Source organism: Branchiostoma floridae, chromosome 8 (genome assembly GCF_000003815.2).
Source record: "Branchiostoma floridae strain S238N-H82 chromosome 8, Bfl_VNyyK, whole genome shotgun sequence".
Lineage (NCBI taxonomy): Eukaryota > Metazoa > Chordata > Leptocardii > Amphioxiformes > Branchiostomatidae > Branchiostoma > Branchiostoma floridae.
In genome coordinates, this window is record NC_049986.1 from 4,116,675 (window position 1) to 4,126,798 (window position 10,124).

Consider the following 10,124-nt stretch of genomic DNA (forward strand, 5'->3'; position numbering starts at 1 on the left):
TGCAGTTCCGACAGAATGAGCAAGGCGCGCTAATTCAAAGAAATAGCATCTTACAGTGGAGTGGAAATTTTCTGGCAATACACCTTGCTGATTCGATTATATAAATGACATCCACGCACGCATCAACTTTCATCCATTTTCAAAAAAAAGGTTTTCGACAATATTGTCAAACATATAAAGCAGCTGCAAAAATGTAATATATATATATACAGTCCAGGGCAAAAATATCGGAAAACGGATAGTAATGCCATAGAGTGTCAAAGTCAATTCTAAAATCAAAAGAACAAGCATGAAGAATCTATTGTTATGTATGTCATATTCTGTGTTTAGTCATTCATTTAACCATAATGAACATTTAATTTTATGATGAAGGCAACTCTAGCTTTTGTTTTGTTTTGTTTTGTTTTATCAATTAACTCGCAGTTCGTCTTTTCAAGTACGTATGTAATATAAACTGTCGTGAACTCAGCTATAACGTTAGTTATTAGTACCTCGTTCCTCATTTCAAAACAACTGTGTTCACCACAAATCCTTGGTGAGTCGAGCTGCAGACCCGTGTTATTGGCTACTTTGTAATTACGGTGTCGGATTTAGCTGAAATGGGTGAATCGTATTCACATGGCGGACGTGCGACAACATCCGTAACACAGGTGTCAGAGGTGTCGCCTGTGTCTTCTGTTTTCTCCAGTCGTGGTGAAGAACGACATGTCAGAAATTAGCCAGCTGAAACACTGTCTGTCCGGGCAGAGCTGGACAACTCCGCTCTGTAAGTCTGCATCATCCAGTGTCTGCGTGGAGGGTAGATCAAGGTGGCAGGTGGAAGTTGACCGAGGGGTGTGCCGACATACTGTAATAGCAGAAACTTTCGCGGTGGTTAATGCTCGCGGTTTTCGCGGTGGCCGCTTGACCGCGAACTTAAAACCACCGCGAACATTTTTCAATGGCAGTACAAGAATACAGTGCAAGGTGCTACCGCGAACACTGCCTTTTTCCCGCTACCGCGAAGTTAAATCCCCGCGATCTTAAATGCATTTACAGTATGTGAAGAGTCCTGGATATAGTAACTTTATAAGCCCATTGACAGTTCCAACTGCGCATGCACAGGTCAAAGGTGATGGCCATTGATTTGACAATAGTTCTTGCCATGTTTTACACATATCCATAATATTCTGCTTCACCTTATATATATATATATATATAACGTAGCATTTAAGTTCGCGGGGTTTTAATTTCGCGGTAACACCATGCACTGTAGTCTCTTACTGTTATGGAAAAATGTTCGCGGTGGTTTTAAATTCCCTTTGGAGTGGCCGCCGCGAAAACCGCGAACATTAATCCACCGCGAAAGTTTCTGCATTTACAGTATATATATGACCGCCGTCGGTCGATTTCCATAACAATGTCCAGACGTGTTTTGTTTATGTTGCAGAGGCCTTCATCTTCTACCAGCGCACGCGCAGTCGTATCCGTGAATTGTCTCATTAATTAATACTTGCCCGAAGTCTAGTTGTAAATATATGTATGTAACATTGACATTAGACTCATAGATACAACAATGTACTACTTCCAAAGTTATACATTCTAAAATATAGATCGAGCTAGTTTTGTTGTGTTAGACTTCAGCTTTTGAGGAAATGAAAGACGAATTTACTCACTTCTTCTATAATATGTTGCTTCCTTGATTTATTTCATTCATTCGAGCCTGGATGGAACTCTTCTCTTTTTCCGGATTTTCTAATGAGCTCGAAAACTCGGAGGCCAGTCCTAGGACGTCACTACCAAAAGCTAGAGTTACTTATTTACACATGAGTCGTGTGTGAAAATCGATGATAAGTGCTTTTCTTAAGGACCCAATATCAGCAACTGTCATGGATTCAAACTCTGTACCTCCAGGTCACCTACCCGACTCATGAGGCCACGTGACACCTGTAAATGGTCTTTATTCAGATGTCACATTTCTTTGAGGTTGCTGAAAAGCGGAGAAACATAGAAAATCACTTACCCGTTAGGGTAAATATGCCGGTCTGAGTAGTGCATTAAAAAAAAGTCAAACCCAACCTGTTTAGAAATAGCAACACTAGTATTACAGTAGAATATTGTTCATAACTGTCCATCGTCACTTGTATATCTACTATGTTTATACCATGTACATGTACTTGCAATTAGCCCTCGGGTACGAACTTGCAAATAAACTTCCTCAATATTATTCCTTTGATGTTCATAAACAAGTAAATGTGGAAAATAGAACTTTATTGCACGACAATTGTACACAGTACAGTGTATGGCGACAATTATAAACAAAGTATAAAATAGAGGTAACGTTATAAAGTTTTTAGAATAGAGCTCAACATCTTAATTGACATGATAATAAGGACCAACATGATTATTTGATATAGTATTACAATGGAGTAGGCTAATCATTAGTACCGGTATTCCTTCTAATAACAAAGCAGTCTTTGATATATTTCCCTATTTTTGCAGTATATGGGTTGTGGCATCTAAAGATATATACAAATCTGTCTGTAGCATCGAGTCTCTTGAAATCTGTTGTACTTGATTCGAGTGATGTGAATAATTCATTACGTAAAGTAGCGTATCTGGAACATTCCATTATTAAGTGAAATTCATCTTCAATATGCTTTGGGCAGAATGGACAGAATCTTAATTTGCATACTCGGGATAATTCATAGTATCAGTTTATTAACCAATGAAAGTATGGGACTTAGTGTTTTAGCGAATGGGGCAGCGGTTGAATGCCTGTCAGACATTTGCATTTTAAATTTTTTATTGTGCATTTCTACGTTTTGAGGGAGGTGTGTTGTGCTGTGGGCTCGACAAAATTGTAATTTGAAACCACCGCCGTCAGCTTGATGCTCCTAAATATCCTGTAAATTATAAGGAAAACACCGGATATATGTTACCCGTTCACCCGTTAAACGTGAACTAGCGTTGCAAACTAAAATAACCTGGCCAAATTTTCAAATTTAGATAAGGTTCTTGTGGAGACATTCTAAATCTAAATTTTCCCTCCGCATTATTCCATGTCAACCCATCGTAATTTTGTTTACACTCAATTGTTATTAGTTTATCAACGCGAAGCATGTCTCTCATTCCGTGTAATCTGAAATACAATAAAGCATATTCAACATGTTTCACTTGGCAGATATTTCATACTCAAATCTTCTATGTCATCAAATTCTCAAACCTACTTGGCAAGAAAATTACACTCATGAACAGAACGTGGCTCAAAAACTGAGGCCCTACGGTGATACCAAAGAAGCTCCAAACGTTCGTGAATGATGAATACATAATTACGGAATGATGTGACATAGCGTGAGGCTGTGAAGTTGTGGGGAATCGTAATTTTGTACCATGATTTGAGTCGGCAGTTCAAAGCAGTCAGTTTTCAAGCCTGGGTTTGCACTCTGTAAAGAGATGGAGCTGTACTTCACCTTTTCACGCACTCACTCATTCTCACTTACACTTACTCAATAACACCCATTCTCTCACTCATTTATTCATCATCTAACTTATACCCACCCAATCCCTCATTCCCCCATCCCCTCAACCAGTCCCTCACTCTCCCTCCCTCACCTCTCACTCACTTACTCTCCCTACCTCATTCGCTCATGTCACTCATACCCACACTCACTCACTCATCCGCCCACTAATCTAATACTCACTCACTTATTCAAACACACTCCCTCTGACGTAGTAATGATGTAATGTCTATGATAGTGGCTCTCCATACCCACACCACGCTTCTGTTCCACTCATAAAGTTTGCTGACCCACCGGTGGGGTATACCGGTAATATTACCTCCGTTCTCGGAAGCAATACGTTATCATATTTGTCTTCCTGACCGGACGGGGACCAATCTAGAAATGAGTGCTTCTGTCCATACCTGGAGCAGGCACAATGCAAACACAACTGGTTACTCTATAATCACACATTTTCCGACAGGAACTATTCACACCTGGGTTGATGGACATGTGCAAACTTGTATAAGGCAGGGGGTTAATTGAAGCTACACCAGGCAACATGTTTATCAGCGCAGCTAATAGCGAGTAATGCACTTTGCTTTCCAAATATTAGCACACCGTATCGATTATGTTTCTTTTAATTAACGGTATTAATCCAACGGTAGACTCACACGACAAAAGTAGGGCTTTAGATAAAGCTTATAATTCTTCTGTTTTCTTCGTTTTATTGTACGTAATTCGTTTTTAAGAGTACTTTTTACCCCAAGTTGACGATGTTTGTTTCTGGTGTATACCAAAGTGTGGAGATGTGTTGTTCTTTTGCTGCAAACCGTTATTAAGGTTTTTGGCTAACATTGATAAGGGGTCTTTGTGTTGAGTGTAAATACCGGCGTCGTATCTTAGAAGGTTTTCGGCATCAAAGATAGGTGAAGTGAGATGTTTTGTTGGAGGTTCCGATATGGATTCGTGCGTAAAGTGCTTTGCTGTTAGGAACGAGCAACAAAGAGAACAAATAAAGGGATAAAAAAATATCGATTTTGCGTCCTTTAGGTGGGGTATATTTGGTGGGAGTTGCTTTTGTGGCGGATTTTAAGCTATGATATTGTGTAAATAGTAGGTTTATGTCAGTTCACCAAAGATAAAGTAGCGATTCATTACCAGATGCCGCGGTCACGGGGAAAGAACAGCCCTCTCATTGGATTTTATTATAACCTCTTCATATGTGGTGATGTTTGACCGGAAAGTGTTCTGTAAAACATGTCAATCATTCTGTATATGAAATATTTTTGTACTCTCCAAGATTGAGCCACCGCAAGTATCCCAGATAATTTAGAATGACAAATGGCAAAATGATATCCTGACAAACAAAACTAACCAAAAACTAGCATGCTTAGTGAACCCGTGGACGCAATTAATAGAGAGCTGTAAATTCCGAAATGCGTCTTTGAAAATGAAATTATCAAAATTCGATATATTGCACATAAGATGATATTTGGAACTAGGGGGTTGACACAAAGACGTGAAAATGACACAACATACACATACAAACACACACACCACTACACATACACACACAAACTCACATGCACAGACACACAGCGCATACACAAAACACTCGAATTACACACACACATACACACAACACACAAACAAAACACACAAACACACACATACACACAACACACAAACAAAACACACACACACACGGCACAAAACAAAACACACATGTGCAAGTACAGGACAGAGGAAGGGCGACACACACAGACAGACATGCCTTATGCTGACGTAATAAGTAACAATATTGGGCTTTATACCTATCGTCTCTGTGTTTGAGGAAGTTACGGTTCAAGGACCCTTTTTATTACATCATTATGTGTGGAATTATATATTGATCAAGAAGCTGTTTTGAATATCTGGTACAGAAGGCACAATTGCTTCCAAATCATACATTTGGAATATCTTATATATATTCCTATCTTTTAAAAGACAAGTATTGCAAAATAATTGATAAACAACAATTTGGATTGGGACAATCCTGAAACTGATATTAGACTTTGATGAACACTTCGGTACGACAGTCTGTGTATCGGTCGTCATTAGTTTGTCGAAACCCTCAACGTCCTCTCAAAGTTTGCTATAGATAGTCTCACGTAAATTATCTAACATACATACATATATAATTGTGTTTCCACGTATAATCCCTGCAATGATTTAGAGAATAAGCAAGTACAACGTTAACTAGATTGTCTGTACTGTTGTTAAAAAATGACATTAGTTCTTTAGAATTGCTAGATATTAGTGATACATTAGAATTATTAGACTTATCGCGTAATTTAGTTATTCCTCGTCTATCTTCTTTTATATCATAACGTTACACTTAAGTATCGCAAAAAAGAATCATAATCCTAATGCAACTAGACAAACTTTCTATCCTAAAATAGATCTGTCCTTTTATCTCTACTTTAACTGAAAAGCGAGGAGAAGTTGGATGTATGTGATGAAAGATTAGTTTGTATCTGTTAACTATGTCTGTTCAACATGTTTAATACTTGTGCTTATCCTGGTGTTGCAAATTAGTGCAGTTAAAGTCTTGATGCATTCTTCTATGTGAGGAGAATGTTTATCCACTTCCTTTTTCATATTTGCTGGTCATAGCCAGTCAGAGAAAGCGCCTTGTGGGTTGCGACTCTCATCTTTCTTGCCACAGACAACCGTCTTGGATTGCCTAGTCAAGCTTCCATCACTATAGGGGTCGGTACCGGTACAGAAAATTAAGGTCCAGGTCCGGTTCAGGTCCAAAGGATCAGGTCCAGGTCCGGACCTGAACCTGATTCAATATGTGAAAGCATGTAACTGGACGATACTCAAAACAATGGTCCATTTTACTACGGATAGTATGTTTTGTGGAGTATTTGACTCCCACTGGTGTTCTAAAATCCTGTAAAATCCTGTAAGCCTCTGTACGATTTACTGAAAAACTTTGTAGAAATGACTATAAACTCTACCTAGATCTACTTCGCTCTTGTCATTTTCTTCGACCGGTAAGCCACAAAACGCGTGAATTCTTAATCATATAATCCGTCTATTTTCTTATAGGTCCAACATTAGGTCCATCGATTTTTCAGGTCCGGTTTTTTTCGGACCGGTACAAGAAGAAAAAAACGGTTTTGTACCCATATCTAGCACCCATTCCCCCAACTTATAGTCTTATTGCTCTCATAGCTCTTCACTGATGATGTTCGTAGCAACTTGATGGCTAATCTTGATTTGATTTATGCATGTGTGCTAACATGGACCAACTGTTGTCTGTTACCATGGCGATGGAGGCTGTGTTGACCGATTTCCATGGTAACAAACAATCCTGATCTCCCATTGGTATTTCTTCCTTTTTTTAAATCAGTCTCCCGGCTCAGAAGTCCTACTGAACCCTATGAGATTCGTACGAACATTATGTGATACGCACGAATCACTATGTGAAAACGTACGAACCTTATGAAAACCACACGAATCACTATGTGAAAACGTACGAACCTTGTGTGATTCGCACGAATCACTATGTGACACACACGGACCTTATGCGATTTGCAGGAACCTTATGTGAAACCGGCCGACCACAATCGCATAAGGTTCGTGTGTGTCACATGGTGATTCGTGCGAGGGTTCGTGCAAATGCTTAGGCACCCCTGTGAACGGGGTTTCAAGAAGCTCTGGACAGTGATAGTTTGTGTTACAGAGACTAACCCCCTTCCCATCCCCACTCATGTGTACAAGATTACAGCAAGTAAATTCCATGGATGACACCCCTGCATACTCCAAATTTAGTTAAAGAGAGCGAAAAACAAGATGTCGAGATTGTCAAAATAGACACCATAAACGATGTAAATGAAGCGACAAAATATGGTACCCAAGTCTTTTTTATTTCTACATTAAAGAGGTGCACAAAGTGACACTAGTGTGGTAGACTGGTATCACTTACAAATATGACAACTACAGTCAACCGGTCCTTCTACAGTAACAGTTTCTTTTCCCGAGCAGCCAAAGTATGGAATTCTCTCGATGACAACTGTTTGCCTCCTGTCTACAACTTATCAGCCTTCAAAACAAATGTCCACCGCTATCTCCGTGCACAGCATCCAACTTCTTAGTTCATTGCCTTGAAGTGGTCTAATGAGCTTGCTTTGAACAATCTCGTCAAAAAAGTCATGGCTACCCCATCGGTACCACTTTAACTATCTAGCTAGTCTCACTTCTAATTCTGCATACACCATGTACACGGCCATGGCTATATGTTGCTCACTAGTGTCACTTCTACAAGAACAGTCAAGGCTACCAAACGATACATTTCCCATTTTAGCACTTTCTCAATATGTTAACCATCTCCGAAAGGGAAACATTTTTTTTTTTCGAAATCAGTCGAAACTTGATGAGAGCGCTATTGTCATCTGTGAAATTTGCTTCCTGTGGCCTCATACTGCTGTATCTGTATCTATATCTGTATCTGAATTTATATAGCCGATATAACCGCCCTTCAGCGTCACACCTAGTATTTGCACATCTATCTGCAAGTGTTCTTTAAAATTATCCAGAAAAGATGCCCCTATTGTGCTTGGTGATAACATATTCCACTCTACGATAGTTATGGGAAAATACGAATTTTTTAACACATCAATGCTAGGTTGGTAACTCTGGTACTTGAAGGCATGACTGTTTCTTGTTCTTTTTGGGCTGGTATTAGATACTTATCAGTCGATACGTCCATCAGTTTATTGGTCATTTTGTACATCACGCAAAGTCTGGACATTTTCCTCCTGTCTTCAAGTGATGTCCATTGCAGATCTGTTTTCATTTTGGTAACACTAGCATCCCTGTTGTAGTTGGTGATAACAAGTTCCACTCTACGATAGTTCTGGGAAAATACGAATTTTTGAACACATCAATCCTAGGTTGGTACTCTAGTACATGAAGGCGTGACTGTTTCTTGTTCTTTTCTGAGCTGGTATTAGATACTTCTCAGCCGATAAGTCCACGCACCAGTTTTGATGAGGACCTGATTGTGCTTCCTCCGCCCCCCTGAGCTAACCTAACCATGAGTATTGATGCTGTACGTATCAGCACCCAGCATCAGCCCCGCACCTCACACGTTTGACAAGTCCCCCGAGCCCAATCAATGCAGACTGGGGGCAGCAGGGTCATGTCTATCACACATCTAACGGAGCGCCATCATTCAACACGATACCATCATCAACATACAACCACGCGGAAACTACTCCTGATTCCCTGATACCCACCAAACACATGTCATCATCTCAAGCGATCATCAGATGGAAATCAGCATGCTGGTGTGTCAGATAATTCCACCTTACGTTAGCTTTCCAGTTAAACGTGCGAACTTAGAATTTCGATTCCACCGCAAATCCTCATCAACACTAGTTCACCTTTATTCGTGTGGTAACCTATATCCGTTGTTTGAAAAAAAACAGGATATTTAACGAGAGGTTTAGCTGGAGCATCAGATACTTTCCACCTCACGTGAGCTTTCCAGTTAAACGTGCGAACTTAGAATTTCGATTCCACCGCAAATCCTCATTAACACTAGTTTACCTTTATTCGTGGGGTAACCTATATCCGTTGTTTGAAAAAAACAGGATATTTGGGGATATCAAGTCGACAGATAGCTATTTCAAATTGCAAAACTTTCAAAATATTACAATTAATATCCCTAAATACCCGGGTTTTTTTAAAGGAGCAGATATAGGTTACCCCGCGGATAAAGGAGAACTAGCGTAACCCTTCTTCTTGTATGTTTGTATCTTGTATCTTGATGTACAGGTGACGCACTTGTTCACACTTGTTCTGTATGCAACAGGTACCTCCCACCCAACCATATCTGTACCATCCACAGTGTTTTGTGTCTTGCATTCTAAATCTAATGGCTCCTCAGATATCAAACTATGAACGTATCAGAGAGAATCGCCTTCTCTTTCCGCCCTGGGCTAAACTTAAAACGCTTGATCGTGACGGGAACTCGTCCTATCGACTCGTCCTCTTGTTGTTCATAAAAAGCCGGAGTCAGATCCTCATCTATTGACTGTTCCTGCGATTATTCACCAGGTGATTGAGCCCAGGGGACTTTTCAGACGCATCGACTGGAGAGGAGCTCGTATCTATTAAACACGAGCTCTGCGCTGTCTCGTACATGTATACATGTGATGGGGAGGAAGGAAGGAAGGAAGGGTGGAGGGGATAAGGGAGAAGGGCAAGAAGGAGGGAGGGGATGAAGGGAAAAGGGGTGGGAGAAGGAGAAAGGGGTTGAATAGGGGAGTTGTTGACGGAGTGGATGAGGGGGAAGGTGATTAAATGAGGGTGGGAGGGGTGAAGGAGGGGATGTGGTGGAAATGAGGGTGGGGTGGGGTGGGGTGGGGTTGAGTGAGGGGATGAGGGATGAAGGGATTGGATGAGGGTGGGAGGGGTGGGTTGTGGTGTTGTTAAGTGAGGGGATGAAGGGAGGGAGATGGGGGGGAGGAGGGAGAGGAAGGAATGTCTCCAAACTAGAACACCGTTTTATTGCTGACCTTCCAGATTCCCGTAGAGTTCGCAGGAGGAGCTGGCTGGTTGAAAATCTGGCGACTTATTACCAGATTT